This window comes from Microcaecilia unicolor, chromosome 6, assembly GCF_901765095.1.
Source record: "Microcaecilia unicolor chromosome 6, aMicUni1.1, whole genome shotgun sequence".
Classification (NCBI taxonomy): Eukaryota; Metazoa; Chordata; class Amphibia; order Gymnophiona; family Siphonopidae; genus Microcaecilia; species Microcaecilia unicolor.
This window is the reverse complement of record NC_044036.1, coordinates 121201733-121226072: the sequence shown is the minus strand read 5'-3', so window position 1 is coordinate 121226072 and position 24340 is coordinate 121201733. Positions and strand designations below refer to the sequence as shown.

Sequence of the window (24340 nt, the reverse complement as noted above, 5' to 3'; positions counted from 1 at the left end):
AGTTCCAAGGCCCCAGGCCCCCCCAGCTCCCAAGGCCCCCCAGCTCCCAAGGCCCCCCCAGCTCCCAAGGCCCCCTCCCAGTTCCAAGGCCCCCCTTCTTCCCAGGAAGCTGGAAGGCCCCCTTCAGTCCAGCCCTCCCAGTTCCAAGGCCCCCCTCCTTCTGAGACCTCCCATGTCCCCTCCCCTCCCCCCCCCAAGGTAGCCGTTACCGCCCCCCCCCCCCCCCCCCCACGCCGGAGTCGCCACCACCCCCCCCTTCACCCGGCCCGGGCCCTCTCTTCGTTATTCAACTTACAGCAGCGCCGAAACAGCAGCAAGCAGCAGCTCCCGTTGGCCTTCCTTCACTGCCTGTGCCTCGCCCTCGTGTGACGTCACGTCGGCGAGGGCGGGGCACAGGCAGTGAAGGAAGGCCAATGGGAGCTGCTGCTTGCTGCTGTTTCGGCGCTGCTGTAAGTTGAATAACGAAGAGAGGGCCCGGGCCGGGTGAAGGGGGGGTGGTGGCGACTCCGGGGGGGGGGCGGTAGTGGCTACCTTGGGGGGGGGGAGCGGTAGCGACGTCAGCGGTTCCCTTCAGCGCAGTTTCCCTCTCTGTCCCGCCCCCCTCCTCCCGTCATCACGTCTTGACGCGGGGGCGGGACAGAGAGGGAAGTCTCTACTGCGCATTTGCAGGTGAGTCGGTCACTTGCCATTTATAGGTTTGATGGAGTGTTCTCTGACTCAAGCCAAGTGGTAGGGAGATGAGATTACACCACGTCTGTGTCAACCCCCTCCCCTACTTCTTCATTGTAATGTTTTAACGGTCATTGCAGATTTGTATCCCAGAGTGAATCTTTCACCATTTTCTTTTCTTTGTCTGACTGAGCCACGTTGTTCTGTGGCTGGTGGGGATTGGGCTCTCCCAGATTAGTCAGGGCCACCGCCTGTCAGCTTTAAGGCAAATTAGACGGGTCATGGAGTTTTAGTGATTTTAAGGGCTCTTGCTTGGTTCCAGCAGACCGCGTTCCATTGCTGCAGTTTTGCATACTTTGGTGTGGGAGGGCGGAAGTATGCCATACTTTGTATTGTTTGAATATTTTTACACTTAACGGCGGTAAATAAATCCAAATAAATAAAATAAAACACAAAAGGTTAAGGAACTAATATTAATGGGGTGGGGGCGTAGTGGGCTAGTTCAGCGTTTATAACCACAACATTTGAGGAGGAAGGGCTGTCTGCGCCAAGCAGTGCCCATGTTGCTTTGTTTCTAAATAGAAGGTAGAGAAACAAATCTAAGAATTCCTTGGCATCTGCAGCAGATGAACCCAGAAATTTGTGAGTTATGACCATCTACCGGCAGGTGGAGATAGAGCGCTGAACTGTTTTATAGGATGGTATATGCTCCTTGGTCAGTTATATCTCAATCTCCAGTAGGTGTGGAAGGTCTCTTAAAGCTCCTGGTTTCATCAGTACCATAGTGCCTGTTCTGGGTTCTCTTGCCCATTTGAGATTGGGGTGTCTTGACTGGTGCCAACTTTAGAGGGTACATTTAGTGGTACTAGGGCCCTCCCCTCCCCCCCCCCATGACTCTATCCAGCCACCTGTTTTATTCTCCTTCCTCACACATTAAAAAAAAAAAAAAGAGGCACTAAGCAGGCTTCCTGTTCTATGGCATTTGGAAGGGGTTTAGAGTAACTAGTCAGCATTTACACAGAGATGTGACTAATTTACTGCAATGGGGTGACTGTTCCTTTAAATTTTCTTTAATTGTCGGATTGCAAAGAGCAGTGTCAGGGCTGTTTAGTGTTACCAGAGCCCTTGTGTCTCTCTGCAGAGCTATTTCATGCGCTGGGATTTGTGGCCTCATTCCCCTCAGACGTGTTTCTGTGGCCATTTTAAGTGAGCAGAATTTTCTTAAGAACATAACTTAATATACATTTTCTTAAGACATCACTCTACTTAAGAACATAAGAATAGCCATACTGGGTCAGACCAGTGGTCCATCTTTCCAAGTATCCTGTTTTCCAACACTGGCCAGTCCCGGTCACAAGTGCCTGGCAGAAATCCAAATAGTAGCAACATTCCGTGCTACCAATTCCCCATGTCTCTCAATATCAGACTATGGACTTTTCCTTCAGGATCTTGTCCAAACTTTTTTTTAAACCATATAAGCTAAATGCTGTTACTACATCCTCTGGCAGCAAGTTCCAGAGCTTACTATTCTGTGTGTGAAAAAATGTCTTCCTATTTGTGTTAAATGTATTTCTATGTAACTTCATTGAGTGTCCCCTAGTCTTTGTACTTTTTGAAAAGTGTAAAATATTGGTTCACATTTTGCTCGTTCTACACCACTCAGGATTTTGTAGACCTCAATCATATCTCTCCTCAGCCTTCTGTTTTCCAAGCTGAAGAGTCCTAATCTCGTTAGCCTTTCCTCATGAGTTACATGCCTTTTATCATTTTGGTTGCTTTTTTTTTTAACCTTTTCTAATTCCACTATATACAGCGACCAGAACTGAACCCAGTAGTCTGCCTTGTGGCCTAAGCAGCACCTCACTCTGGGTCTGTGCAAGCATCACATTCTCCGCAGGCACATCTTTCATGGGAAAGGAGACCCGTGGAAGGGGTTTCTGAGGTGTACTCCTTGTCTCCGCTATCCCCTCCTTGTTCTAAATGAGGCTTGTCAGCAGCCTCTCTTGCTTCTCAACCTCCTGTACTTCATGAAGAAGGTGAAATTGTTCCAGATGAGGCAGATAATCCCATTGCAGTGCTAATGTTTCACAGAGGAGTTGTCTTCATTGATTTCCGGGGCTTTAGAGGATCTGAACATTTCTAACCCCACTCTACTGTGCATTCAATTCTAAGATGGCTAGTACCAGGAATCCACCTAAAGTGTTTCCAGTGCATGAGGCTATGCAGTAGTTCATAACTGTCCAATGAGTTACTGTGTGGCCAGGGTCACGGCTCTTTACCCTATTGATCAGGAAGATTTGGAGAAATTCATCACCCAAAGCATTAGTGGTGGTCACAAAGAAAACCACTTTACCTGTGGATGATGGAATCGCCTTCAAAGATGTGCAGGGCAGGAAGTTCTTCTTTGAAACTGTCCTTTATGGTCTTTGTGCCTACGGTTCTTATGCAGCTAGGTCTTGCCTTAGGATCAGCAAAGGACTTGGAGTCTCCTTTCTGTGAGATTTTCTCATATTCAGACAGGGCTTGCTTATTTAGTGGATTCTTTGCATGATCGGGTTTGGGCTTCAGCCAAGCAAACGGCACTGGCGTCACTGCCCACAGTTTATTGTGGCTGTACATAAGTAATGCCACACTGGGAAAAGACCAAGGGTCCATCGAGCCCATCATCCTGTCCACGACAGCGGCCAATCCAGGCCAAGGGCACCTGGCAAGCTTCCCAAACGTACAAACATTCTATACATGTTATTCCTAGAATTATGGATTTTTCCCAAGTCCATTTAGTAGTGGTTTATGGACTTGTCCTTTAGGAAACCATCTAACCCATTTTTAAACTCTGCTAAGCTAACCGCCTTCACCACGATCTCTGGCAACGAATCCCAACGTTCTCCGGCAACGAATTCCAGAGTTTATGCGTTGGGTGAAGAAACATTTTCTCAGATTTGTTTTAAATTTACTACACTGTAGTTTCATCGCATGCCCCCTAGTCCTAGTATTTTTGGAAAGCGTGAACAGATGCTTCACATCCACCTGTTCCACTCCACTCATTATTTTATACTAGCCGTTAAGCCCGTTAAAACAGGCGAATATTGGTATGTTCTATTTTGATGTCTAACTCCCTCCCAGCTGCAAGGCCCCATTCCCTCTCCCCTCCTAGCTGCAAGGCCACCTGCCCTCCCTCCTTCCCTGCCAGCTCCAAGGCCCCCCTCCTTCTGAGACCTCCCATGTCCAGCATTTCTCCTGCCCTCTCCCCCGAGGTCGCTGCAGCCCCTCCCCCCTCGTAACTGCCGCCGCCCCCCTCCACCCAAGTCGGGCCCTCTCCATTAAACGTACAGCGCCTCACCCCCGAAACCGCAGCAGGCAGATCGCCTCCAGTTGGCCTTCCTTCCCTGCCTGTGTCCTACCCTCGTGTGACGTAACGTCGGTGAGGGTGGGACACAGGCAGGGAAGGAAGGTCACCGGAAGCTGATCTGCCTGCTGCGGTTTTGGCGCTGTAAGTTCAATGGAGAAGAGAGGGGCCCGGGTGGAGGGGGGCCGGCGGCGACCTTGGCGGTTCCCTCCCTCCCTCCCCTTCCTTGTAGTGCACTCCTCAGTGCAGTTTCCCTGACGCGGGGGTGGGGCAGAGAGGGAAGTCTCTACTGCGCATTTGCAGGTGTCAGTCACTTGCCATTTATATGTTTGATACCTCTATCATGTCTCCCCTCAGCCATCTCTTCTCCAAGCTGAAAAGCCCTAACCTCCTTAGTCTTTCTTCATAGGGAAGTCATCTCATCCCCGCTATCATTTTAGTTGCCCTTCGGTGCACCTTTTCCAATTCTTCTTTCCTCCACGACCCTCCAGACCGGTCAAGACGCGTGGGTTATGTCCTCCTACCAGCAGAGGGAGACTGAGAAACACTGAGCGTTTGAATACTGTATATATAACCTGTGCAGTACATCCACTAGCCAGTATTTTCTCAGTCTCAGCAGAGGTAGAAGGACAGCCTGTGCAGTCTTCAATAGTCTGGTGAGGTAGTTTGGATACTAGGTCACGGGGACTGGTTGGTTTCTTGACCATTTTCTGTTTCTTGACATACCCTGTACGTGTGTTTAAAAAAAAAAATCAGAATAATAAGTGCTTCGGGGCCCTGGGTCCGGTGGGGCCCAGTGTTTTCCCCTTGGGGTGTCACACCTATTTTGGGTCCCTCCCCCTGTGCTGCTCTCTGTTTGAGAACCTGGCAGCTTTGTGCCTCGGCTGCTTTCCTGGTACTGTAGCCTTGAGTGCCTCACAATTCTCAGCTGCCAATTTGATGTTCCTGTCTCTTTAAGGGCAACAGTGAATTTTCTCCTGCTCGGAACGAACGGAGTTTCAGTTCTTTGTTAGAGCGTGAGAGCAGCGCGAGTGTGTTGAGTGAGTGAAAGCATTTTGGATCCGGCTCGCGCGGCATTGTTTTTTGTTTTGCCCTTGTGTTTGGATGGCGGGCAAACTGCTCCGGTGTTGCGCGCGCCGCGATGTGGAATCCCCAGGAGCTCAGTGCCGTCTTTGTGGCGAACCGAAGCAGGTGCCGGTGGCAGCGGCTCCCCCCAAGTTAACTGCGGAGGTCCCGGCAGTTTCGGGAGTTGCTGGGGCAGTGGGGACGCCGCTCGGGACATCGTCGGCGGTTCCGGTTTTGGCAGGAACGTCCGCCATTTTGTCAGCGGCGCGCACTGTGGAATCAGCGGTTTTTGGGCCCGCTTCCCCCGTTTTGGTCGCAAAAGGCCCGTCTGAGGCTCCTGGAGGGGCTGGTTCCCCCCTGAGTTCGTGTGGACCCTCTATCAGGCATGGAGGACGGGACCCCCCCAATTGGAGGAGGGGGCTAGTACCTTGTTGGCAAAAGACCACGAGTGGATTGGTCAGAGGACGGGGAGTTTTTTTCTCCGGGTGGTTCTGATGGAGCGCTTAGTGAATTGGGGGACTCAGGGGTTTGAAGGCTCGCAGGATGCGGAGTGCTTAATTCCTGGTGAGGATCCCTCGGTGGTTCGTATTTTTCACAGGTAGGGTAGGGGCTCGTCTGAGTCTTTTTTACCAGAACTGGGCCCAAATCACTTCAGATCAGTGGGTTCTCGAGGTGGTGCGAGACGGCTATGCCTTGGAGTTCGACAGTTCGCCTCCCGAAAGGTTCTTGGAGTCCCCTTGTCATTTGAGGCTCAAGCGGGCAGCAGTGCGGGACACTTTGGCTCGTTTGATCAGGCTGGGGGCGGTGGTACCGGTTCCCCTCGCTCAGCGCGGCTCGGGCTGCTATTCGATCTATTTTGTGGTCCCAAAGAAGGAGGATGCCTTTCGGCCTATCTTAGATCTAAAGAGGGTCAATGCAGCTCTCAAGGTTCCCTCGTTTCGCATGGAAACATTGCGGTCGGTCATTGTCGCGGTTCAGGATGGAGAGTTTTTGGATTTGACGGAAGCTTATCTCTACATTCCTATTCGTGCCGCTCATCAGTGATTTCTTCGCTTTTCGGTATTAGGGAAGCACTTTCAGTTCTGTGCTCTACCTTTCGGACTAGCAACGGCTCCCTGAACTTTTTCCAAAGTTATGGTGGTAGTGGCGGCGGCTTTGCGGAGGCAGGGTGTTCTGGTACACCTGTACCTGGACGATTGGCTGATTTGGGCCAAGTCCAGGTCGGAGAGCGAGATGGCTATTGCTCGAGTGGTTCAGTTTCTTCAGTCTCTGGGCTGGGTAGTGAACTTCAGCAAGAGTCATCTGGTGCCGTCGCAGTCTCTGGAATATCTGGGGGTGCTTTTCGATACCAAGAAGGGTCGAGTATTCTTGCCGGGTCCCCGGATTCGCAAGTTGCAGGGTCAGATTCGTTGGTTTCTGGCGGACTCAGCACCGACGGCCCGGGAGTATCTGCAAGTCCTGGGGTTGATGGCGGCCACCATAGAGGTAGTTCCGTGGGCCCGGGCGCACATGCAGCAGTTGCAGTCAGCTCTTCTCAGTCGTTGGTCACCACTGAGCCAGGAGTTGGACATTTGTCTTCAGCTGGCGGTAATCCCTCGCCTCAGTCTCCGGTGGTGGCTAGACACAGACAATCTGGAAAGGGAATGCCGTTGGAGGCCCCCGCAGTGGGTGGTCCTCGTCACAGACACCAGTCTACAAGGCTGGGGAGCTCATTGTCTCGGACAAGTGGCTCAAGGTCGGTGGACTCAGAAGCTCAGTGGTCCATCAATCGTTTGGAAACTCGGGCCATTCGGTTCGCGCTTCAGGCTTTTCAGAGTGTCCTGTTCCGGAAAGCAGTCAGGGTGTTCTGCGACAACGCCACCGCCGTGGCTTATGTCAACCGTCAGGGGGGCACGAAGAGTCAGGCGGTCGCGGAGGAGGCGGCGCTGTTGTGCCAATGGGCGGAGAGTCACCTTCTAGCGCTCTCCGCGGTACATGTGGCCGGAGTGGACAATGTGGACGCAGATTACCTGAGCAGGCATACTCTAGACCCCGGAGAGTGGTCTCTGCATCGGTCGGTGTTCGAGCGCATTGTGTCGGTCTGGGGTCTTCCCGAGGTGGACCTGATGGCAACGGCCCACAATGCTCAAGTGCCGAGGTTTTTCAGTCGTTGGAGGGACCCTTGAGCGGAAGGGATCGACGCTCTTCTGGTGCCCTGGCATCAGGAGTTGCTGTATGTTTTTCCTCCAAGGCCATTAGTGGGACGCGTAGTTCAACGCATAGCTCGGCACCCCGGACGGGTGATTTTGATAGCCCCGAATTGGCCGCGTCGGCCGTGGTTCGGAGATCTGGTACAGCTGGCGGTAGCAGACCCTCTTCCGTTGTCAGATTCAGTGGTGTTGTGTCAGGGACCAATAGTTATGCCAGATCCGGATCGGTTCTCGCTTACGGCCTGGCTCTTGAGAGGCACAGGTTAAAGAAGAAAGGTTTTTCGTCCAGAGTTATCACCACAATGTTGAGCTCTCGTAGGCAATCTACTTCGTTGGCTTACGTCCGGGTCTGGAGAGTTTTTGAACGTTGGTGCGCAGGTAGACAGGTACTTCCTTTTCGGGCGTCTGTGACTGATGTATTGGAGTTCTTACAGGATGGTATGGACAGGGGTCTGGCCTTGTCCTCTTTAAAAGTACAAGTGGCAGCTTTGTCCTGTTTTTGGGGGAAGGTTCAGGGGAAGTCTTTAGCTTCTAGTCCTGACGTTGTTCGTTTTTTGAAGGGTGTTAAGTTGTTGCGACCGCCCCGGCGGCGGATGGTGCCTCCGTGGGATTTGAATCTCGTTCTGGATGCTTTGGTTAGGCCGCCATTTGAGCCCTTGGTTGCTGTTTCGGACAAGGATCTTTCCTTAAAGACGGTTTTCTTGGTGGCCATTACTTCAGCTCGGAGGGTGTCGGAGCTTCATGCTTTGTCTTGTAGAGAACCCTTTTTGATTTTTTCCAAGGAAAAGGTTTCGTTGCAGCTAGTGCCGTCCTTTTTGCCCAAGGTGGTCTCAGTTTCATGTTAATCAAGTCATTTCCTTGCCAGTTTTGGGTAATTTAGCGGGGGATACGGAGCAGCGTCGTCTGGCAAAGCTAGATGTGCGGAGAGTCTTGCGCTGTTATATTTCCAGAACTCGGGAGTATAGAGTTTCTGATCGTTTGTTCGTTCTGCATGGTGGTGCAAAAAAGGGCGCGGCAGCTTCCAAGGCAACGATAGCAAGGTGGTTAAAGGAGGCGATTGTTTCGGCTTATTTGCTATAAGGTCGCTTGGCTCCTAAGGAGTTTTCGGCCCATTCTACCAGGGGAATGGCGGCCTCTTGGGCGGAGTGTAGTATGATTCCTCCGTTAGATATTTGTCGAGCGGCGGTTTGGTCTTCTTTGCATTCCTTTGTTAAGCATTATAGGATTGATGTGCATGCCAAGGAAGAGGCAGGCTATGGGGCTGCAGTGTTGACCTCTGGCCTTCATGGATCCCGCCCGTAGGATATTTACTGCTTTGGTATGTCCCATGCGTCTTGACCGGTCTGGAGGGTCGTGGAGGAAGGTGAAATTAGATCTTACCTGCTAATTTTCTTTCCTCTAGACCCTCAAGACCGGTCAAGGCCCGCCCTGTCTGTCTGTATTTTAGGCCAGGAGGTATGTTTGGTCTGTTGTTATTTCTTGGCAGCTGTTGATTGTTGTGTCTATGGATTCAGACTCTGGTTTACCAGTTTTTGTTGGTTTGAGTCTGGACAGGTGTGACAGTGTTTGGTAGTCCACCTGTGGAAGCACACACGAAAAAGGGACACAGTAAGAGAAATAGTGTCCAGTTGGCAATGACCACGTACAGGGTTGCTCATGATAGTTAGTGTTATGGTTTCTCTGCTTTGTTAGTGTTATACTGGCTAGTGGATGTACTGCACAGGTTATATATACAGCGCTGTGTATGCCTTGTAGCGCTATAGAAATGCTAAATAGTAGTAGTAGTATTCAAAAGCTCAGTGTTTCTCAGTCTCCCTCTGCTGGTAGGAGGACATAACCCACGCGTCGTGACCGGTCTGGAGGGTCTAGAGGAAAGAAAATTAGCAGGTAAGATCTAATTTCACCATATCTTTCTTGAGATGGGGCGACCAGAATTGAACACAATACTCAAGGTGCAGTCGCACCATGGAGCGATACAACGACATTATAACATCCTCACACCTGTTTTCCATACCTTTCCTAATAATACCCAACGTTCTATTCGCTTTCCTAGCCGCAGCAGCACACTGAGCAGAAGGTTTCAGTGTATTATCGACGACACCCAGATCCCTTTCTTGGTCCGTAATTCCTAACGTGGAACCTTGCATGACATGTAGCTATAATCGGGTTCTTTTTTCCCATGTGCATCACCTTGCACTTGCTCACATTAAACGTCATCTGCTGTTTAGCCGCCCAGTCTTGTAAGGTCCTTCTGTAATTTTTCACAATCCTGTCACGAGTTAACGACTTTGAATAACTTTGTGTCGTCAGCAAATTTAATTACCTCGCTAGTTACTCCCATCTCTGAAACATTTATAAATATACTAGTAAAAAAGCCCCGTTTCTGATGCAAATGAAATGGGGCTAGCAAGGTTTTCTTCAGAGTGTGCATGTGGGAGTGTGTGTCCCTGCCCTCTCCCCCTCCGAGTCCAGTCCTTCAGTGTTTTTTCCTGCTGTTCTATGTTTTTGTTACAGAGAGAGTGAGGGCATCTCTCTCCCCTCCCCCCTCTGAGTCCTTCACTGTGTGAGATTTCGTGCTGTGCTGTTTTCCTTCACTCATGGGGAAACTGGATATCTCTGGCGCTTCACACTTCCGGCTGGAGGCTTCATAGAACGTTGGTCTTGCCTTTTATATATATATAGATTAAAAGCAGCGGTCCTAGCACAGACCCCTGAGGAACCCCACTAACTACCCTTCTTCATTGTGAATACTGCCCATTTAACCCCACTCTGTTTCCTATCCTTCAACCAGTTTTTAATCCGCAATAGGACATTTCCTCGCATCCTATGACCCTCCAATTTCCTCTGTAGCCTTTCATGAGGTAACTTGTCAAACGCCTTTTGAAAATCCAGATACACAATATCAACTGGCTCCCCTTTGTTCACATGTTTGTTTACTCCTTCAAAGAATTGAAGTAAATTGGTCAGGCAAGATTTCCCCACACAAAAGCCGTGCTGACTTGGTCTCAGTAATCCATGTCCTTGGATGTGCTCTGTAATTTTGTTTTTGATAATAGCCTCTACCATTTTCCCCGGCACTGACGTCAGACTCACCGGTCTATAATTTCCCGGATCTCCCCTGGAACCTTTTTAAAAAATCGGCGTTACATTGGCCACCCGCCAATCTTCCGGTACCACGCTTGATTTTAAGGATAAGTTGCATATCATTAACAGTAGCTCCGCAAGTTCATTTTTCAGTTCTATCAGTACTCTAGGATGAATACCATCCGGTCCAGGAGATTTGCTACTCTTCAGTTTGCTGAACTGCCCCATTATGTCCTCCAGGTTTACCGTGAAGTCAGTAAGTTTCTCCGACTCGTTCGCTTGAAATACCATTTCCGACACCGGTATCCCACCCAAATCTTCCTCGGTGAAGACCGAAGCAAAGAATTCATTCAATCTCTCCGCTACGTCTTTATCTTCCTTGATCGCCCCTGTGTCACTGGTCCGTGGATGCTGCCTCTAAGCAGCGCCTTACAAAGTTGCCTTTTAGAGGCAAACTTCATTTCGGGGAGGATCTTGAAAAATTGGTTAAAGATATGGGTAACTGTTAAGACTTTGTGCTTGCTAGAGGACAAACCCAAATCCTTCATGTCTGCTGAATCTCAATTTAGGCTGAAGGACACCAAGCACTATCATCTGGGCCACTCTTCATCCTTTCAAGAAATCTAAATGTCGGCATAAGCAGTCCTTTTTTTCAGACAAACAATATTCCGGTCAAAATTCTGAACACACTTCCACCATTAGACTTGCGTATTGATTGTCTGCTCCTCAACTCAAGCAGTTTATTGTGTAGTTCAGTCCTGGAACTCCCTTCCTTTGGCGCTGAGATTGTCTTATTTGAGATTTCACTAGTTATTAAAGATATAGCATATTTGCTATCTAAAATTAGCTTATTGAAATTACTTGATGAATTAAGTCATCTTAGGTTATGAATCTTGTACTTCTTCCTAGTATTTGCCTAAGTTTCGTTTTTTTATGTTGTAGTCTGCATTGATCCTTTGGAGGTATATAGCGGAATATAAATTTTATTGTATTGCAGTAGGGGGATATTTGTCCAGCTTTTACAAGAAGGCGAAGACCACTACAGATCGTTGGGTCCTTGAAATTATCAGAGATGGATACAAGTTAGAATTCTCACATCCCATAGGAATTTTTTTCTTGGAATCCCCGTGGAAAACATTTTCAAAGTGGGTCATGGTTCTTTCAACTTTTCTTTAAAGAGTTAGCAGCTGTATTTCTGACTCCAGTTCCTAATAGGGGTCATTGATGCTCTTTCATTACTTTGTGGTGCCAAACAAAGGGGGCTTGGATGCTCTTTCATTACTTTGTGATGCCAAACAAAGGGGGCTTGGCTGCCTCATTTTGGACCTCAAGAAGATAAACAAGTTTCTTAGGCATTTTTGCATAGAAACCTTGCAGTCTGTACTAGCTGCTGTCCACTGGGGGAATTTCAGCTCTGGCAGCTTCATCATTTTCTCAGGTTTTCCATACTAGATCAGCACTTTCAGTTCCAAGTGATGCCTTTTGGACTCGTGATTGTGCCCAGAACCTTTTCCAAAGTGATGGTGGTTGTGGCTGCTTCTTTCCTCAAATACAATCAGGGTGCATTTATTTATTTTTGTTACATTTGTACCCCGCGCTTTCCCACTCATGGCAGGCTCAATGCGGCTTACATGGGGCAATGGAGGGTTAAGTGACTTGCCCAGAGTCACAAGGAGCTACCTGTGCCTGAAGTGGGAATCGAACTCAGTTCCTCAGTTCTCCAGGACCAAAGTCCACCACCCTAACCACTAGGCCACTCCTCCACTCCCTTTCTGGATGACTGGGTTGGGTTATCAATTTACCCAAGAGTCATCTTGTTCCTGCACAGCCTCTGGAATACCTGAGAGTTTGTTTTGACACTGCCCAGGGCAAGTTTAAAAAAAACAAAACATCAGATTTAAGGCGAATCTGGGCTGGGTTGTCAATATGGCCAAAAGTTACCTGACCCCCCTCGCAATCTCTAGAATATTTGGGGGCCAGGTGCGACACAGCCTCGGGCTATGTGTTTCTTCCCGAGCAAAGGCGGGCGGTGCAAGCTTCAGAATCAGGTCCATCTGCTCCTGAGGATGCCCCGCCTGCAAGCTTGGGACATTGTCCAGCTGTTGGGATCGATGACGGCCACCTTGGAAGTGGTGCCATGGGCGAGAGCGCACCTGAGACATCTACAGTATTCTCTACTTCAACGATGGTCTCCAGTATCTCAGGATTATCAGTGCAGACTTTCTTGGCTCCCTGCGGCCCGCCTCAGTATGGAGTGGTGGCTCTCGGACAGCATGTTGTGGTGGGGAATGCCGCTGGTGCTCCCCGATTGGTGCCTAGTGGTGACAGATGCCAGCCTGAAGGGCTGGGGCGCACATTGCCAGGGGAAGCATGCCCAGAGTCTGTGGACGCCCGACGAGTCGGAGTGGTCTATCAACCGCCTGGAGTTGAAAGCGGTGTTTCTGGCTCTTCTGGCCTTTCAAGTGACCCTGGAAGGATTGGCTGTCCGGGTGATGTCTGACAACACGACAGCAGTGGCCTACATAAATCGAGAAGGCGGCACTGAGTGCAGAGTTCTAGCCGCGCAGGCCGAACAAATTTGCTACTGGGCCGAGCTGCATCTACAGTCCCTGTCAGCAGCTCACATTGCAGGTCAGAGCAACGTGCAAGGCGACTCTCTAAGCAGGCATCAGATCGATCCAGCGGAGTGGGAACTAGCAGACGATGTATTTCTGCAGATATGTGCCAAATGGGGCAAGCCAGTGATGGATCTTATGGCGACCAGTTCCTTTTTTTTATTTTTTTATTTTTTTTATTTTATTTATTCAATTTAAAGAAATATACAAGAAACTTCTTGATTGGAAAAGCATCATAAAAATAAAAGTATATCAACAGAAATTAACAATCAAACAGGTAAATATTGATACTCAAGTCCATAAATTGGAGATCCAAAATTAGGAATTCAAGGGGAGCAGGAAAAAAAAAAGGAAATTAATAATGGCGACCAGTTCCAATGCCAAAGTCCCGTGCTTTTTCAGCAGATCCTCGCTCTGCCGGGTTGGATGCCTTGGCTCAACCCTGGCCCCTGGGCTTGCTGTATGTTTTCCCTCCGTGCCCTTGATAGGGCGAGTGCTCCTGCGGATTCGGCTGCATCCAGGAGAAGTGGTGCTCATCGCCCCGGATTGGTCCAGGAGGCCTTGGTATGTGGACCTCTGACAGATGCTGTTGGAGGCTCCCTTTCCGTTACCTCTGGTTCCGCACCTGTTGTCACAGGGTCCGGTGGCCATGGAGGACGCCTGCCGCTTTGGTCTTATGGCATGGCGATTGAGAGGGCGCAATTGAGAGATAAAGGCTACTCAAATAAGGTAACTTTCACTCTCCTGCAGGCCCGTAAGCGTTCCAATTCCGTGGCTTATACCAGGATTTGGTGCCAGTTTGAAGTCTGGTGTGTTTCAAGAGCGCTATCTCCGTTGCGGGCTCCTGTCTCGCCGATTCTGGACTTTTTGCAGGATGGTGTACACAAAGGCTTGTAATTCCCTGCTGGTGCAAGTGGCAGGATTGGCCTCCCTGCGTGGCAAGGTTGAAGGCGTGTACTTAGCTGCTCATCCAGATGTGGCACGGTTTCTTAGAGGGGTGCTTCGGTTCCGTCCTCTCGTGCGGGCACCTTGTCCAGCTTGGAACCTGGGGTTAGTATTGAAGGCCCTTCAGGGAGCTCCCTTTGAACCGCTTCGGCGTGCTTCAGAGAAAGATTTGACACTGAAGGCCATCTTTTTAGTGGCCATTACCTAGGCGAGACGGGTGTCAGAGCTCCAGGCGCTGTCTTGTTTCAGTTATAGGAGGATGAGTTCATTCCCTCCAGTTCATGTTTTGGGAGGATGTTTATTCCCTCCAGGAGGATGCAAGTATTCCCTCCGTTTATACAAAGTGGAGGACGAGTTTATTCCCTCCAGGAGGATGAGTTCATTCCCTCCTTTTTTGAGTTTATGCCCTTGTTAAGGGGCCATCGTTTGCAGTCAGGAAAGTTCATGTTATTCCCATTGCGGTTTGCCATACTGCTTTGGAAGCTTCAAATACTGAAGAGGCAGTGGAGCTAGCTGGCCATGAGGCACTGCGAAAAGTTGAGTGCTCTCTATCTCCCCCTGCTGGTTGATGGACACAACCCATACGTAATGGCTTCATCTGCTATGACTAAAGGAAAGAAAATTATCACGGTAAGAACCTAATTTTCCCTTTCTCTTTTATGTTTCAATCTTTTTTTATTAAGGCAAACCATCAGAGTAAAAACACATTACAACTTGCGCCATTCACCTATGACAATCTTACATTTTCTAGGATTTTATGTAAACTCTCTTCCATGATCTTCTGCACAGATTTCTGGTGGCGTCGCCCTTTTATTCTTCCCCTCCCCCTCCTTGCTTCCTCCCTCCCTCTAACACTTATCCCCGTCCCTATCCCTCCCATCCCGCTCTATCCCACCCTTCCAAGACACATAGCTCCAGCGACAGTTCCCTCATTTAACCATAACATATAAACTACTACTAAAAGTTAAGTAAATAACTTCTGGCTGCCGGTGTAAGAGTTTGCCACAACGGTGCCCAACATTGTTGAAATTTTGTTCCCTGCCAGTGAGTCTAGATTAAAATGTTCTTGCCGTTCTAGGCGCATTAAAGACAACATTTTAACTCTCTATAATTGTTCGGTCAGTGGTTTGTCTGTTATCCACTCTGCCAAGATCACCTGTTTGGTTGCGATTGTTGCTTTAGTTATAAAATCCATATAACCTTTAGGCCTACGTATTTTTATCCCTGGATGTCCAAACAGTAAGGCAGCGTCATATGTCCATCTTGAGTTCCACAGTCTCGAGACATAATTCGTAATTATCCTCCAGAATCTTTCCATGTGCTTGCATCTCCAGAACATATGGCCTAAGGTGGCTCCCTATTCTAAACACTTTGGACACGTGCCCCACGGGGACACCCCCACATGAAATGCCCGCCGCAGGGTCATGTATAATCGCAGTGCGAATTTGTATAACATTTCCCAGTGGCTCGCTGCTTTGGTTATCCGTTGAATAGATAGTATATATGTTTTCAACTGGGTTACTGATATTTCTGCCTGTAAGTCTTTATTCCATTGTTCTGCCAATCGATTGTAGTCTAGTTCCGTTGCCGTGTCTCTGATGTGCCGATGATGGTATTTAAGAGGTACTACTTGTTGAGTGTCAGGTTCTCAGGTTCAGAGCCTGCGGGGCTGGGCTCTGGAGCAAACGTGAGCCCTTGGGCTGCTGACGAGGAGCGACAGCAGCAGGCAAAACCCACCAACCAACGCTGGGCAAGCACACCGGCAGGGACTGCAGGCACCGCCCAGTGAGCCGGAACTCATGGACTGGAACACTGGACTGGAATTCCCCGGACTGGAACACTGGACTGAAATCCCCCGGACAGGAGGACACAGGACTGGAACCCCCCGGACTGGAACACTGGACTGGAATCCCCCGGACTGGAGGACACAGGACTGGAACACCGGACTGGTCCACACAGCTTCACCTGCACTTAGCTACTAAGCCCCCCAGGAGTTGAGCTCCTGGGTTCGAGTAGCTGGCAGGACTTACTGGATACCGGATGACACAGGGACCAGGACTGGAAACAGAAGTACTCCTAAACCTAAACTGATGTACGTGCTCCCAAGCCCTAAACCAGCAGGAGTGTTCCTAACAGTAAACTGACAAAAGGACTTCCTAAGCCCTATACTAAACAGGAGCTCCTAAGCCCTGCTCAAGAAAGGGACTTCCTAAGCCCTAAACTAACAGAGCAGGGAACTAAACACAAAGCTAACACAGGTGCTACTAAGCACCAAGCTACAAGCAGAGCTTTACACTAATAAGCTAAACACAAAACTAACCAGCTACCTAAGCACTGCTCTAGCAAGCTAGATACAACTAACAAGGTGCTTCCTAAGCACTACTCTGGCAAGCAACCAGAAGAGCTCCTAGCACTAAAAGGGAAGACAAGGGAGGCACAAGGAAAAAGCAGGGAAGCTAACACATAAGCCAAAAGTGATTCTAAATCACCAAACACCAACAGCAAAGACTGCAATGCTCCTAATAGCACAAACACCAGAAGTACTTCTAACAGCAAATTCTGCAGTGTTCCTAACAACACCAAACCCTGAAGTACTTCTATCAGCAACAGAGCTTCCAAAGCCCTACACATAGCAATGCTTCCAAAACCAAGAGGGAAAAGCAGGGGAACCATAAGGGAAAAGCAGGAAAGTTAAACACACAGTCACCAGTGCACACTGCACTAACACTAACCTGGACCTTAACAAAAGCAAGCAGGGAAACTAGACACAGTCAGAAGTGCACACTGCACCACCCTACCTAAAGCAAACACCACCGTTGCAAAGGCTCTGAAGGAAACAACACCACTTCCTTATCAAGGCCCTCCCTGATGATGTCACACTCCCTAGACCCAGGCAACAGCACACTGGCCCAGAGAGCACACTGAAACCCAGAGAGGCCCAACCCACACCAATACAGCACCGTGAAACACTTGAAGCCAGTACATCCAAAGAGAGGTAGAGCAACTCAGGCAACACACACAGGTGCAGTATAGTGAAACAATTAGAGCCATGCTGCTGGAAGCTGCCAGCACAGAGAGACAGAGCCGGCTCAGACAGGACAGACAAAAGAAACAGAAGCCAGCTAAGAAGCTGACCCCCAGGAAAGAGGTAAGTTTGAGAGGGGTTCTGACCCCAATCATAACATTGAGCCTCTAATGAGAACGCTGTCGCTAGTTCTTCTTGCACATCTTCTGTTAAGTCCTCCCACGGCAAGGTATCTACATAGTGTTTGAGCTGCAGGAAATGGAATTTGTCTTTTTCTGCGATCCCATACTCTCTTTGAAGGTCTGGGAATGGTTTCAGTTTGCCTTCTAAAGTGAGCACCTTTTTATTTCCATTTGTGGAACACTGCGTACAAATTTCCAGGGGCAAAATTCCTATTTCCGCATATGGACCTAAATGGTGTCGTTTTAGCTGAGAATTTATGTAGCCGACATATCCAAATCCATGTCCTCTTAGCTTGCGGCATTATCCCTTAATATTTCAACAGGTCTGGAGTGGGCCCTCCACCCACATGCAAATAGTCCGTAAAATGCATCCCCTGTGTTGCTTGCAATTCTAAGCTGGTGTTGGAAAACTCCTCTGTACCTCTGAACCAGTCATTAATATGACGCATCCCACAAGCTACTGTTAGATGTCGCACACTCAATAGTCCAAGACCTCCATATTCAACTGGAATAGTTAATGTCGACAGCAGGAGTCTTGCTTTTCTCCCTCGCCAAAGGAAGGTCTGTATGATGTTAGTCAATTTCTTCTCGTCTGTTTTTCTCAAGTGCAGTGGGATGGTTTGGAATACATATAGCCACTTGGGCGCTATACACATGTTAAAGAGGGCAATCCTTCCCAACAGTGTTATGGGCAGTGATCTCCACATACTCAACTTCTCCTCTGTTTCTACTAATAGTTTTCTAACATTTTCTCTGTAGAGGGCCTCTAGATTGGTAGTTGTATCCCCAGGTATGTAATTGGTTCTCGGGTCCAATTCAATTGTTGAGGGCCTGACCATATTCCCCCCCTTATCTTCAGTGACTAGGAGGATGTGAGATTTTGTATAATTCAGTCTAAACCCAGACAGCTTCCCAAACCTCTCTATTTGCCTCAACACCTCTGCTAAAGAATGTAGGGGGTCTGTCAGTATTAGCATCAGGTCATCCGCGTAAGCGAACACCTTTAGCAGCCTGTCATTTATTTGAACTCCTTTCACTTTCTTTTTCTGCATTAGCGCAGTAGGGGCTCTACTGACAGCACAAACAATAGAGGCGAGAGCGGGCACCCCTGTCTAGTTCCTTTTTTTATGGGCAACTCTCTCTCCTTTCTGCCATTCACCAGCACACTAGCCCTGGGGTCTGTGTATAGAACTTTTATTGCCTTGATAAACCACCCTGATATGCCTATATTTGATAGAACCGCAAACAAGAAATTCCAATTCACTTGGTCAAACGCCTTTTCGGCATCTAAACTTACTACCCAGGCAGGAGAGTCTCGCACCCTGCATGTCGTCATCGCCATTAACAATTTCCGGACATTATGGACTGCTCTACGCTTTTTGATAAAGCCCACCTGTTCCGGGCCAATCGCGTCGGGTAGGCACCCTGTTAAACGTTCTGCCAGTATTCTCGCCATCAGCTTGACCTCCACATTTAGAAGTGAGATCGGTCTGTAAGATCCTGGCTGTTCTGGGGGCATCCCTGCTTTAGGGATTAATGTTATTAAAGCACTGTTGGCAAAATCTGGAAAGTGTCCGTCCTGTATCACTTCTTCAAAGTAGCCCAATAAGTGAGTCAGGGCTTTCGGGGGTAACAACTTATAGTACTTGCCAGTAAGCCCATCAGGACCTGGGGCCGATCTTAATTTGAGCGCCTTGATGGCTTTCTGCAGCTCTTCCATGGTCAGTGGTGCATTGAGACTCTCCACCTGCAGCCTTGTAAGGCTAGGGAGTTTTGCCTCTTGGATATAGCTAGCTATGCCCTCCGGCTGATTTATCTCTTGGGTTGTGTATATAGCTTGATAAAATATTCAGTGAATGTTTGTCCAATTTGCTCATGGTCAGTGTGCAGGTTCCCCATTGCATTTCTTATAGTGGTCACTGCTCTGGGGCCTCCCTGAGTTTTGATTATCTTAGCTAACAATCGCCCAGTCTTGTTCCTAAATTTGTAATATAATGCCGATCTGCTTTCTTTCTCATGCAGCAGGGAATTTAGTGTGGTCTATATGCTTTTAAGAGCTTCCACAGTGGTGCGCGACGGGTTCCGCGCATATTCTTTTTGCGCCTTTTTAAGTCTACCTTTTAACAGTAATATACCTTGAACCCTTCGTTTATTGCGCTTACTGCAATATGCCATAATGTCTCCTCTTGAGAACCGCTTTAGATGCGGACCAAAACAAGGTCGGCTGTGCCTGCGTGTGCTGAGCATTATTTTTTGCGTAATCTTCCCATTTGACTGCTATGTATTGTGCGAACTTGTTGTCTGAGTATAAGTATGCTGGGAATCTCCACCCCCTGATCCCTTACCGGGTAGCTTGCGTATCCAGGTCTAGTCTTACAAAAGCATGATCCGAGATTTCCTCTGGACCAATGTCTGCTGTTACCACATAAGGGAGTTCTGTTCATTCTATCAGTATATAATCTAGTCTGGATAGCGTTCCATGCGCCCTGGACCTGTGAGTGTTCTCTAGTGAACAGTGTCAGCGCTTTTGCCTTCTGCCCTGTGTGGTGCGGGGAAGCGCTATTAGAGCAATCTATTTGAGGGTTTGCTACCAAGTTGAAGTCCCCTACAATTATCAATTTCTCTTTTCCGTTTGTTATGCACTGGTTTCTCACTGTCCTAAGAAAAGCCGGGTTGTAGATATTGGACCCATAAATAGCCACCAGCTTTATCTCCAGTCCTGGCATCCACACCTTAAGAATGAGATCTGCCATCTTGTCCAGCCGCTATTTCCGTAGCCTTGTATGTTAAACCTTTACGGAAGAGAATGGCTATCCCTCCTTTCTTCCTGCGTGCTGGCACAGAGTATACTTCCCCTACCCATCTCTTTTTTAATTTGTCATGTTCTTTGTCAGTTAAGTGGGTCTCCTGCAGACACGCAATGTCTGCATGGTGCCTATTCAACGCCGTCAATATTTTTGCCCGCTTAATTGGAGAGTTTAGCCCCCCCCCTATGTTCCACGTGATGATTCTAATTGGCATGTAGGATATTTTTATGTGATCTTATTAGATCTATTTGTTCCTTACTTGACCTCTGTTTAACTCTAGGAAACCATGGCTTATGGCTATGTGCGCTTGTCTTCCCCTTCCCCCCTTCCCTTAACCTTACCCTTTACCCACCTTCTTAAACCTTTTTCCTTCATCTTCTAAAACTACAAAGATGAAGTGTGGAGATCACCTAGGTTCTCAAGCCTATGCCCTTTATTGTCTCATTAATTAGTCTCTTACTGTTTCTCCGTTGTCCCAATGTGGGCCTTCTGTTTCACATGTCATCCATCAGGCCTGCTTCCTATATCGCTGTCGTCGCTGCTGGTACCATTTTAAACGATTTCCATTGGCCTTGAATAGATATCTGTAGCACTGCGGGAAATTTCAGGGAAAATCTTATATTTCTCTGCACTAACGTCGTGCATAGAGGGTGAAACTGTCGTCTCTGCTGTTGGACCTCTGCGGAGAAATCTTGAAAGATTAGGATTTTGCTCCCGTCATGTGTCAGGGTGTCTCGCCACATCTGGAAGCCTTGCAAAATCTCTGTTTTATGCCGATAGTTGAAAATTTTCGCCACAATTACTCTCGGCCTGTTGTTATCTTCTGCTTTGCGTCCAACCCTGTGTGCCCGCTCTATTACAAGCGGGCCTGTGGTGTCAGTGCCAATTCTTTAGCAAGCCAGGTTTCAAGCAAACATTCGAGGTTACGTTCCGGAACCTTCTCCTTTAAACCAACAATTCTGATGTTGATCCTTCTGGAACGATTTTCTAGTTCTTCTAATTTCTCATGGCTCTCTTTCAGTTGTTCAAGTGTCCCTATGTCTGGGCCGTAGCTACGGCTGTCGTCCTCCAGAGCTGAGACGCAGGTCTCTAGATCCCCTACTTGTGTTCCCATTCCGTCCATCCGCGTGGCCAGGGCTTCTAGTTTCTGCTCCATCTCTGCCCATTTCGGATCCCATGCTTTCACCACCGCTGTGGTAAGCTGTGTGAGTTGCATTTCGGAGAATCCACCAAGTGGCGGCGCGTCTTCCTCGGCCATTTTGTTTTTCTCTGGGCTGGCTGATTTTACTTTCTCTATCTTTTCTTTTTTCGCTGGTCTTTGTGCCATCGCCCCTGCTGTCTTCCTCAGGTATTTGTCCATATAATGCGTGACTTGCTACAGTCCAACGAGGTTTAGGGACCTGGAGTTTTGTCAGGTATCGGGCACGGGACTCGGAGCTCCAGCAAAACGCTGCCGCTCAACTCATGATCCCATGTGGTCTCCTTCCCTTCCTCCTTTAAACCCCAACCTTTTAAGTTCCCAAAGCACAAAGCAAAATAGCGTTCACTTACCAGAGAAATGTTCTCTTCTCTTGGAACTTCTTAGATCAAGGTTCACCTCCAGAGGCAAAAAAACCCCCACGGAGAATTAACTAAAGGGGGTCATTAAACTCTACAGAGAATACATGAACCTTCAGCAGGCTACCAAAGCGAGGGTACAATAACACCGATTTTAAGTCTGAGTGAAGGAATTCCATAGAGAAGGAGCGAGATTAAAAAAAAAAATGCAGAATGTCAGGTAGTCTAGTCTCATACAAAAAAACTGAAGGGACAGATAGACGAGTCTTAAGCAAACCAAAGGATCCTAGAAGGGGCAGTAGGGGGCATTCGTTAGTAAGGAGGGTGCCTAATCGGAGAGCTGTGAAGGTGGTAATGAGAACTTTATGGGTGAATTGAAATGAAATGGGCAACCAGTGATGCTATTTTAGGAAGGGACAGATGTCTTATCGTCTGGCATGAGAGGATGTGTACGGCAGTATTCTGGACTGTTTGTAGTTTGAGCAATAGCTAGGAGACCTGCATAGAGACAATGTTACAATCCTAATTTGGATGTGGCCAGGGCATAGAGAAGGGTAGCACAGTTCTCATTGCTAATGTAAGGGTGGAGCACATGGATTAGGCTTAGAGAAAAAAAAAAGCTGTAACAGTAGAAGAAATCCAGGTAGAAAAGGTCAGGGCACTATTGGGGTGGACTCAAAATATTCAAGAGTCAACCAGTTGGATAGGAGTACCTTGAATGGAAGGAGAAAGCGAAGGACAGGCACGTTGTCCTGTAACCCACAGAGCAGCATTCTGCTGATTAAGAAGACGATGATGGGAGAGCCAGCGCACAACCTTATCAAGGCAGGATTGCAATCCAGAAAGATCACAGTTCTAAGGGTCTTGGGAAGAGACCAAAATAATGTCTACATAGAAGTAACAACGAATGAGAGTGGTCAGGAGACAGAGAGATATTAAAAAATAACAGGGAAAGTGTAGACCTTTGAGGGGACACCACAGAGAAGTGGGGAGAGATGGAATCAGAAAGGGCAACCTTAAAGGACCTGTTAGAAGAGAACCAGTAAAGCACAGTATCACACAATCCTAAAGATATAAGCTTTCTGTAGCAGAGCGTGACTAACCAGATCAAATGCTGAAGAGAGGTCTAATGAGACTGAGAAGAGGTCTACCCTGATTGGTAGAGCAGCAGTCATTCAGAAGAGTATCAGTTATTCTTTCAGTCGAGTGATCTGACCTAAAAGTGGCCTGGAAAGTGTGGAGCATTTTTGAGGATTCAAGATGTTGAGAGAGCTGAGTGAAAACAAATTGTCCCATCAGTTTACTCAAAACAGGAGGTTAGATACAGGGAGGTAATTACAAAAAAGGGTGGGATCAAGGGAAGGTTTTTTTTTTTCAAAATAGGCCTGACTGAAGCAGATTTCTAGTGTATGGGGACTTCTCCAGTCGTCAAGCTACTAATGATCGTGGAGTAAGCTAGGGGACTGAGCCAATAACTAGCAACCAGTTTGATGGGACTGGATCAAGTGGACTAGTTTTCCTAATTGGAGCATTTTGTCAAATTGGGTTAGACCCAGAAAGGGGCTAGGGAATCAAGCAATATGGGACAAAGGAGAAGAAGAAGGGAGGAATGGGGACCACATGTTTAGAAGAATCCAGAGGAGCAGAAGGAGAGAGAGGAGTTGAGACAGTAGCTGCATGGGCAGAAGTAGGAGAGGGAGGAATGAAAGACTCAGGGAGATATTTTTGGAAGAAAAAGAGGCAAAATATGTACAGAAAGACCCAAAACGGGCAGGAGGAGAAGATAGTGGATAGCTTGGAGACCAGCGAGAACAACTTCTTTGGGCAGTTGGCAGCTTTTATCAATTAGATTCGTGTATTACTGACTGTGGGCGGCCTTTAAGTCAGTGGTAATGTAAAAAGTAATGAGAGGATAGAAATGAAGATTCTCCTCCAATGCCATTCACAGGCTGCCTCCGGTCTGCACCTGGCCTCTTCTGACCGTCCCATCCTTCTAAAAACGAGAAGTTGTATCAGAAGGGGCGGGTCAGATGGAGAGGCCTCATGGAGGCCAGAGAGAGCCTGTGAGCAAGGCTGGTGCTTCAGCACCAAAGACTTGCTTCTGAAAAGGTACACCAGGAGTTGTTTGGGGGGGGGGGGGGGGGGAGTGAGAGCTGCAGTGGGGTGGCTCTGGGCCCCTCTCCTTTGAGCTCAGGCAGTTTTTAAGCTGCAAAGACGGATGGGGGGAGAGACAGATGCTAGATGCCTGTTCATCTCTTTATTCTTCCTTAAATTTGAATTTTAAAAGTACGTCCTGAAAATCTGAAAAGCCGGACTGACCCAATCCCTGAACAGTCCAGATTTTTGACTTGTACTGTATGTGGTAATCGGTCTTAATGTGCATTTAATCTATAGGTTAATGCACATTATAATGCTTATGCAAAATCATCTTAAATGCGCCTTAAGCCAAATGTGTTCTGATGGAATGTACATCCCTAGCAGCTATTTTCTATTTTATTATCCTCCAATTAGTCCATTTCTGCAATAGTTGTTTTAATGAGTTCAGATTATGTGTTGCAAGTCAAGTAGAAACATGCTTTGAAGGTGATGTGGTCAGGCTTGGTGAGTGAGGCAATGTGACTGAGTTTGCTCCTACTTGCCAAGAAGCAGCTTTGAGCTCTTGTTTTCAGTAGTGGGTTAAAAGAAATAGAACATCTTACAGGAGCCCAAATACGTTTGAAAGGGGCATAAGTACAATATGCTGAAGGAGCCCAAATATGTTTGAAAGGGGCACAAGTACAATATGCTGATGAAAGTAACTTCAGCTACATTAAAAAAAAAGGAAAGATTATACCTGTCTTAATGTGAAACCCTTTA

General features: G+C 48.0%; 1 protein-coding gene across 2 annotated transcripts in view; it reads left to right on the top strand.

Moving 5' to 3' along the window:
* IVNS1ABP (influenza virus NS1A binding protein) overlaps positions 1 to 24340 on the top strand; it is a 124942-nt gene that overhangs the window by 1286 nt on the left and 99316 nt on the right. The gene's annotated exons all lie outside the window — the stretch shown is intronic.